Source organism: Dioscorea cayenensis, chromosome 6, assembly GCF_009730915.1.
Source record: "Dioscorea cayenensis subsp. rotundata cultivar TDr96_F1 chromosome 6, TDr96_F1_v2_PseudoChromosome.rev07_lg8_w22 25.fasta, whole genome shotgun sequence".
Lineage (NCBI taxonomy): Eukaryota > Viridiplantae > Streptophyta > Magnoliopsida > Dioscoreales > Dioscoreaceae > Dioscorea > Dioscorea cayenensis.
This window is the reverse complement of record NC_052476.1, coordinates 6,111,404-6,120,997: the sequence shown is the minus strand read 5'-3', so window position 1 is coordinate 6,120,997 and position 9,594 is coordinate 6,111,404. Positions and strand designations below refer to the sequence as shown.

The following is a 9,594-nucleotide window of genomic DNA, read 5'->3' as shown; positions in this document are numbered from 1 at the left end:
TCCATAGTGTATGACCATGTCTAGGATCAAACAATTGAGAAGAGTAAGCATGGACGGAATTAACAATCCAAATTTTAAAGAAGTCTATAACAACAGGAATGAACTAAATGGAGCTAGATCATTAAGAAATTACAGTGCATACCGCATGAAATTTTATGGACCTTTGTTTGATACTGTATACATGCACAGGAAGTTAGTATTATGTGGCCCTATACAGGGTTTAAAAACATATCTGCTACTATTGATATTGTTTTGACGAGTTTACAACATTCAGATATTTTATATCACTTTGTACATTCATTTGGTATGAATTAGAGTCACATTCTGAATTCGATGCTAAATATAGTATGTGTCACATTCTCAGGCTTAAAGCAGCATTTCAAAACGAGAGAGCCAAAAGAAGCATTTTAAACCTTAAACGATGAAGTTGGTGCTCTCTCAACATCATTTAAACAAGGTCAAAGCAAACTGAGTGGCTTACTACCAGCTTACGACCAACCTTACGGCCGTAAGTCAATTCTAGAGAACATTGCAAGTATGCTTTATACCCGTAAGGGGATTTAGAGCTAATTCAGATAACCTTACAAGCAAAGCTCACGCCCGTAAGAATTATCTAGAGGAGCTTACAACTAAAGCTTACACCTGTAAGGGCAGTTGCAAGAAGCATAACAAGTGAAGCTTATGGTCCATCACTTACAGCCGTATACTGGACCATAACGCAAACAAAAGACCTTACTAATGTGACTTACTACCTTAGGTGTTCTTGTAAGGCTCGTGACCATCTTCTCCAACTCCCTTATGGCCACATCCTTACGCCCATATGCAGCCCGTAAGCTGTCAAGTATAAATAGAACTTATGAGGATTTTTAGGGCATGCAACACTTTTCTTTTAATAATTTATTAGAGGTGAAGTTATGGTAGATAAGAGAAAAATCTCCAACACTTAAGGGGCGATTTCGAGGGGGATTCGGAGCAACATTCAAGGGGATCAAAGATCATAGCTGTCAAATTCACCTTGACGGCATGCATGGAAGCTTTCTTAGAGTTTCTCTGGAGATTTTTCATTGATACGATTGAGAAAAGGGTTTTCCATGGCTTTAATGTTTTCTCCTAATATTTGTATCTTGGATGCTTGCCCTCCATTAATGGAGGGTTCCATTAATGGAGGGCTAATTTATAGATGTTTGGACATAGTTGAACTCTAGGGTTTATACTTATTTCTATTTGATTCTAATTGTGTGTTTGAATGCTTGGTTATTAATGAGGCAAAAGCCCTAGCTATCATGTTTAGTAACCTACATGATGATAAGAAATTCTCACCTAGTATAGACATGCCACAATTTGAGAGGATAGTGAGTACACCTCTGGTTAAGGTACTTTGGAGACTTTGTCTCTCGCAATCTTTCCAAGTGAGTTAGTGATTATCTCCATGCACTTTGCAATCATGTTGAGTGAATTATAGGAGAAATCACATTTATACCTTGTATTCGAAATAGGGATAATCTCTCTCTACCAGGGAGATTATCTACATAAGAGATTATCATTAGCTTACCGTAAGGTTTCACAGAGTGTTAATGCGATTGTGTGGATGTCTGTATCATTTCTGCACCTATTCAATTACTATTTGCCTAAGAAATCGGGGTTTAATATAACTCTAAAAACCTTAGTTTAAATTGGATTGCATCCTTAGACAACATTTATCTTGTCTTCATAACTCTAGATGGATACTATGCCCAGACATCACCTTCTTCCTTGACTTCTCTCCTATTATTTTTTATATTTTCTTATCTTTGCATGCTTTTGTTCACACACACAACATTTGATCACTTAAGTTGTTTTTCAGGTTTAGGATTACTACTAGAATTCACTTTCTACCCTGTGGACAGACACTCTGTTTTTACCCACACTTTATTACACGATCGGCCCTTTACAGTTGCGTCCCTGTTATTTTTTTTCTTGTTCTTGTACATAATAGTCAAACCCTTGCCATTTCATTCTATCCATATAGCTTCTACATGGGCGGTACAATATGGGTAGCCAAATATGGTTGATATTGGCCGCTAATGAAATTTGTTTCTCACCTAACTTATCTGAATGCTTTATAAAAGAAGCTATTGTTCCTTTCAGTTCCATCAAGTTTTTAACTCTCCTTTCTTGATTTGTGTTAGATGTGAAGCTTAGCCCCATATAGGATTGCAAGTAGATAGCTTTGAAAAAGCTTATTAGCTGGTCGGTATTGACTCAGCATTAGAAATCTCTTTTTGTTAAAATTTCAGTGAATGTTAGTTGCTTTTCTTAAGCTCCGATCTCAATAATTTAAATCTTTTTTTTTTATTTTCAATTGCTTTATTGCTTATTGAAAGTTAACATGGTAAACTAGAAGAAACTTCGCATGGCGATGGGTTGTGTTAAGTCTGATGACGTAGGATTGGCATTATATGACAAGGCAAGTGGTGACATGGCAAGAGGATGATGACGTGGCATGTGGTGACTCATCAAAGGAAAAGATGACTAGGATGATGATGTGGCAAAAGATGTTATCATGACATTTAATGGAGATCAAGGTGGAGATTTGATTAAGATCTATATTGAAGATTTTATAGATATTTCTCTTAATACAATCATGTGATGATAAACTATTTTTGGAAAGTGCATCAAGACTATAGGATTTTTTTCTAGAAAGGCAAGTTTTATTTTTGATGTGATTATCTATCCATGGTAAGATATGGGATGATTATTCATATCTTTGATAGAGCTCCTTTTAAGAAAGATCTATTTGAAGAGAGAGGAATATTCTATTATTGGCAAGAGTTCAAGATCATAAAGATTATGTGAAGCTATTAGAAGGCACAAGTTAAACTTGGTATGAAGCTATTTGAAGACACAAAGATTTAGTTTGGTGTGAAGCTATTTGAAGACACAAACTAAATAAGGTAAAGACATACCAAGGAGATCATCAAGACCATATTTAGCATTACTATATTGAAGGAAGATTCAAGAGCTATCTATGGGCGGAACTATTTATGGAGACTAGTCATATGAGGAGATTGATTGAAGATTGCATGTGATATGATTAGAGATTTGGAGATCCAAGCATGGATGATTGAAGATCATGTTTGAAGATATTGAAGTCTAAACTTGGATAAAGATGAGATCAAGTTTAGTAACAATATTTCTATGAGTCAAACGAAGATCATTTGGAAGACCAAACTTGGGCCAAGTTTGGAAAGGAAGATCGGTAGATCTTCGGTGGCTATTTTTGATGAGATGGTCACGTGTGCCTTGGTAGGCACGTCCCTCGGGAGAGGGAGACCTTCTGAAGTGATGTGAGAAAGGAAGCAGCTGCAAGCAGGAGGAGCTCGGGTTGAGTCAACTGCTACGAGGCGGACTGAAGGAACCGGGAGGTTGAAGGTCGCAGATTCATGTGCATCTGGCTAGAACTCAGTCCTGTTCAGTAAGGTGGGTCATGTTGCAACTGGGTGTTGCAACATCTAACTTTCGAAGGTGTCCAAGTTAGGAAGCCGCGGAGAATTCTAAAAGAGGTAACTTTGTAGACGTCGGTGCGTCTATATAAGACATCCTGCTCGAAGATTTAGGATGAGCCAAACAGTGAGAGACTCTTCGGTGAGAGTTGAGTGTGTGGCCGTCGGACAATCTTGAGAGGATATTTTTTGTATTGAGTGAGTAAGTGAGTGTTGTACTCTTTGTTCTTATACCTCTTTTAGTGGATTGTTTCTCCGGGCCTGGCCCCCCAGATGTAGGCAAGGTTGTGCCGAACTGGGTTATCAATTTGCTTGTCTCCTTTATCTTGCTTTGATTGTGTGTGAGTGTTTATGCTTTGAGTGAGTTTTTGAGTGAACTTAACACTTCACACCCCCACCGGAACCATCAGGTTGTATATGTGTAATAATCATTGCTTAGAATTTTTTAATTATTGTTAAGGGTATTACTTGATAGTGTCTGGTTTGTTGCTGGTGGTAGCCAATATAGACGCTGAAAGTATATCATATTTTATGCAACCATATATTTCTTATCATTTATGAGTGTGCTAAATTTTCTCATATTTTCTTATAAAGCCATCCTTCTGCCACCATTTCACTTATCTCATTTATCAAAATTCTCATGATGATGTTATTGTTTTTTAATGTAAGGAGTGATTCATCTTATGAATGGCTGTCATTGGTCCGACTAGCCCCTTGTTCAATGTGTTGAAAATTATTAAGGGTTGTCTCTTGTGATTCATTTCCTTGAGATCTGCATGCAACAAGATTAGTGGGATTATATGAATTAGTTGAGTCCTTTTTTCCAAGTGCATGACTATGAGAATTCCAAATATAGTAAATCCAATTGGCAGTTGAGATTTATTTTTGGCTTTTTTTTGAAAAAATATTGAAAAATTAATTATGGAATTACGCAGTTTGTTAACTATTTACCAAAATAAGGAAGTTGAGCGAAAATAGAGAAACTTTCCCAATTTTCAACACTTTCCTTTTAAAAAAAAATAGTAAATGGGAGAAGCTCTTATTAAAAAAAAAGGTGAAAACCGGAGATCTTCTCAAGTTGCTTCTCCCATTGCCATGGTTTTTTTTTTATTATTAAAATAATTTGAAAACGGGACATTCTCTCCCATTTTTCCTTTTTTTCTAAAAAAATCTTTAACTGCAACCAAGCATGGCTACCGTTAAGAACATTTTAAATTTTTTTAAAAATTAATTTTAATTTTTTTAAACATTTATAATAAAAAATAATAGTCCAATCATATTTTTTTATGTTTTATTTTTAAAAAATATAAATCTCGAAAATATTAGAATATAAGATGGTTAAACCTGCACTAGTCACTATTTATTAAGAAATAGGGCGATCAAATCGGCATTGATCGGAAAGTCAAATCTGCAACAGTTTCAGTATTTCAACATAAAAGCTATATATCCTCTTGAGATCCATCGAGAATAGAAAATAATGCCTTTCCTCAACAAAAAATTGGAAGTGAAATTCTAAAAGAACATCATAATTTCTTCCATTGAATTAATTTTGATAGATATGAACTCATAATGTTTTCAATTAATAATCTTCATTGAACACAAAGAACAAAGAACTTAAGAGAAGATAAGTCTAAAACTATAATATATCCTCTAAAGGATGATAAAAAAGAAGAAATTGTACAATGACAAAAGAAAACTCACAAGGATTTCAGAGCAGCTCAAATACCATGACGACTTCAGAGGAAAAGTGTACAAATTTGTATACGTGATCTTTGGTGTATCTTCAATTGAGCTTTAAATTTTTATTTGTATACAAAAGCTTATATCTATGCATGGTATTTCTAATTAATTAAGTAAATATGCAGTTAAAGTAAATAATCAATTAGAATATCTGTATATAAGTAGATATTTACTCTTAAATGCAAATCAGCCTTGATTTGCATATCTTATTGATGAAATCTTCTCCTCTTGATCCATAATCTTAGATGAAATCTTCTCACAAGTATCTTAAACAAAGCCTTGCTGAGAAAAAGCTAAAAAACTTGGCGAAGTTTGGAAAGTTATGGCTATTCAAAGTCATGTCATCAAGGAAGAGGATCGTTGCAAGCAATATTTTGTTCTTTATTGTTGATCAGATTGTTATGTAAGATTCAAGGCTGGATCTGCTCAAATTCCATAAAAAACAAACTTTTGAATTTCATCTTTTGTGATTTCTTATACATTAAACGTGATCTACCAGGGACTCTGCAAGCATTCAATTAATTGAATGAAAGGAGAAAAGGAAACCAAAGAATTAATTAATCTATTTGGTTTCTTCCACTGATTTCCAATCAAACATCATTTATTTCTCTTAAAAACATTTGCAAAAAAAAAATTCAAGTAACTTAGAAGCTCAAATTGTCCTTCATTAGTAATCTCCCCAAAAAAGTAAAGATCTACAATAAAGGCCAAGAAGATATTTGCATTATATATAGCATCCTCGTTATGCATCAGGTGGGAGCTCTCCCTGAAGGAATGATGTGATCATCATTAGTGCTCTTTTAGGGTGATAACTTGGCACCAGATGCCCATCTCCCCTCACTGTGACAAATGTTAGTCATTGGTAGACAAGCACATACCCTCCAACCTGTTAACATGCGCCATTTAAAAATTTGGCAATGAAGTGGTTTATCCACCTTTTAAAAAAAAAATTGGTAATGAATGCGTCCTACCTTGTCATTGATATACCATGCACGCTAGGGAGTTTTAACTATGAGATCTAACATATTAATAAAGTATCGAGTTGATGTCACTGAGCAAACTGCATCCACATCTCCACTGCAAGGAACCAATCTCTTGCCTTAGGTTCTATTTAAATTTAGTTATAGTAGTGTTAAAGATAGTCCCATCAACTCACCTATAAAGCCATACTCTGATGCCCCTTGATATAAGCTCTTTGATGTAAGGTAGCATAGTTTTTGGTGCATCATCCCAATTACCCTAACTCACACGTCCGCTGTTAGACAAATAAGTTAACTTAGATATGAAAAACTAACATGGTTTTAACTAATAACGACACAAACTTAACCAACCTGCATGTATTCCATGGATATGGCAATTTCGTAACATTTGCATGTAGACTCTATTGCACTTCAGGAAGATTAAGATATGTAATCACATAGTCACCAACACATGGATTAATTTCCTTCATCTGAACCACACACAAGCTAACTAGTATCAACTTGATGTAAATTTATTTGATTAGTGAACAATAATTGGAATAGGAACTAAATTTACCCCACTAATGATTTCACTTGTTGTTGCTTTAGAGGGATCATTGCAAAAAGGAGCATAGATGTCATAGTAATCACGATTTCCAATTTCCATGTAGCCAGGGTTCAGAGCTTTCTCACACTCTGCACTATAATTCCTAGTAACAAAGTCGCATTCAGATTGAACATCTTAATGAGTTTCATCAGAGTTCAATGCATGTGCTGTGAGGTAATCAAGCATGGCCTTGTCGTTCATAATTACATCAAAATATCCATTTCCAATCTAAGGATTGATGAACATGATCACTCAACCACTTCTTAGACCAAAAGATTGGACTAAAGACTCAAGTGTCAAAATTACTTATAGCAACACCTTTGAGGTTGATATTGGTGCCGCTTGTGTTCTTATTGTTTGTGATGATGGTGTTTGCAAGCTCCGACACGTAATGGCCACCATAACTCTCTCCTGTGATATAGAAATCACGGCCCTTGTACTGAGGGAATCTCTCAAGCCATTTTTATAAGAAAACGTAGGCATCATCGGCTGTTCTTTTATCTCCTGTGGATTGATAATCTGAAGTCATGTTTGAATATGAGAATCCAACACCAGCAGGTGATTCCAAGAAGATGACATTTGCCACTGCATTCAAAACACAATGGACAAGTAAACAAACAAGAACATTTTTGAGAATGATGAATTAATGCCACCTTTGTTCCACGCATATTCATTTGCACAGAGTGTTCGCCCATCACTGTTAACTCTGAATGGCTTGAGTTCCACCATTGCTCCACCACCAATTGAAGAGTAGCCTGGCCTTGCAGAATGAGTTTGGCTTATACATGCTTTACAAATTGTCTTGATTAATTAATACTTTTCTAAGATACATATAAATAATAAATTAATAAGCTATATACAAATGAAGCATAAACTAATAATATGAGGAAGATGTACCAAAACAAATTAAGATCCCAGCTAATATCAAAATATCCTAAACAAATTAGCACAATCCCCATCGTTCTAATATTTTGTAATAAGAACTTCACTCAAAATTTTTATCTAGTTAAACAGAAAAGTTTAAGGACCAGTTTACCTCCATTGAGCCATGGTACCAAAGGTTTTGTCGAAGAATTTTGAGGTGACTCTACGAAATAATAGAATAGTGCTCGGCCAGCTTTCACATCCACAGTAACATAACCTGCATACTAGTCGAAAAGCATTCGGTTTGGTTGCCTTGGCATTGAGTCCACCTGATCAGCCTCCATCGATCCATCATTTTCACTTGTACAATTTAGCAAAGATAAACTCTTCCTCGAGTTCAAACGCTTCCACTTAATGTCTCGAACAGACCCTAAGGAAGAACTCTGAGACCTCATCATCTTCTTGAGGTACTCCATCTCACTACTGCTTGCATTGCATGGGGAGCAAACTAACAAACACAATGAGAAGAGCGCCATGCCAATTTCTAGGGATATCCTAATCTTCAAGGTTGGTTGAATGGAAAAGTGAGGAAATTATCAAGTATATATAGATGTTTACGAACACGAACAAGCCTAGGTGTCCTTTAACGTAGCGATATGTCTATTAGTTTGTTCTTGTTAATAGAGATCTGATAGTTTTTAACGTGCTGCGTTGGCTTTAGAGTAGTGTAGTGGCATAAGCAATGTGTCCTAAAGGGAAAGATTCATAAAACTATTAATTCATGACCGCCCGAGAAAATTAAGATTAAAGGAGTTTGACAATTAATTAAATTTTTGGGATTTATTGACCGGCCTTAGTGTAGATTTCAGTCTAATAATGTTTCATCGGATTCTTCTGAGTTGGCTTATGATGCTTTCCCCATGGCTAAAAACATTAGCAAAGGGGGGTGGGGATTGAGAAGCTTCTAATTGGCTATGTTTTTTCTTTGGAATTACATATGCATCATGTTGTCACAAATTCATAAAAAAATATATATTAATTAATAATGTATCCTGTTATACTCAATATTTCAAAAGGTCAGAAGAAAATTCAACACAACTTTTTCGCATTTTAAAGAATCTGTTATTGGTTAAAGCGACATAAATACACAGAAGTAGGTGTGTTCAACCACGTGAAAAAAAATTGAATAAGTCATATTGAAAAAAAATTTCACAAATTGATTCTATTTTTTCTTTATGTTATTTTGGTTTAGTTCAAAATAAAAGTTTTTTTTCTAAAGGTGACAAGATTTGCATACAAGTGCTTGTCAACAACCAAGCAGATATGCTGGTGCACTAATTAAGGTGGCTTGATCAACCCCTTACAGATTTATTAACCCAGCTAATTAAACATCACATGAGAATATTAGAGTCCAACCTTGTCCAAGCCAAGATGATTTTTAGGTATAAAACCGAGTTAATATACCTAAGACTGTACCTTGGCCCGTAGGTTCTAACACAAGGTTAGAATTCTAGGTCCCCCTACCATAAAACTTTGAATTAGAGAAAAATGACATCCTCCCATAGGAGACCCAATAAACAATGAATGAAAATTTTTATTACAGTATTACAATATTTCTACATATTTAAATAGTACTTGCACAATACTACAGCAGTATTGTTGACCCAAGGGTTCAATCTAGGTTTGCTCATTCCTCATTCAAGTTACAATCCTCTCTATTAGGTAGTAGTTGTTAAATTCAAAGTTTTCAATTCACTTTAAAATATTAAATAAACAAATTAATTATCTAATTAATTAAACAAAACCAAACCATTTAAAAAAATTCTAAAATATTCCTTTAATTGTTGAAATAAATAAAAATTATTTTTACATTTTTCAAAATAATGAAGAAACATATGTTAACTGATGACAGCATGAGTAGGCTCGTCGAAAAGGGTGATGA

At 34.9% G+C, this 9,594-nt stretch overlaps 1 pseudogene; it reads right to left on the bottom strand.

Moving 5' to 3' along the window:
- Positions 1-5,964: 5,964 nt before the first annotated feature.
- Positions 5,965-8,188, bottom strand: LOC120263084 (annotated as a pseudogene).
- Positions 8,189-9,594: the final 1,406 nt, after the last annotated feature.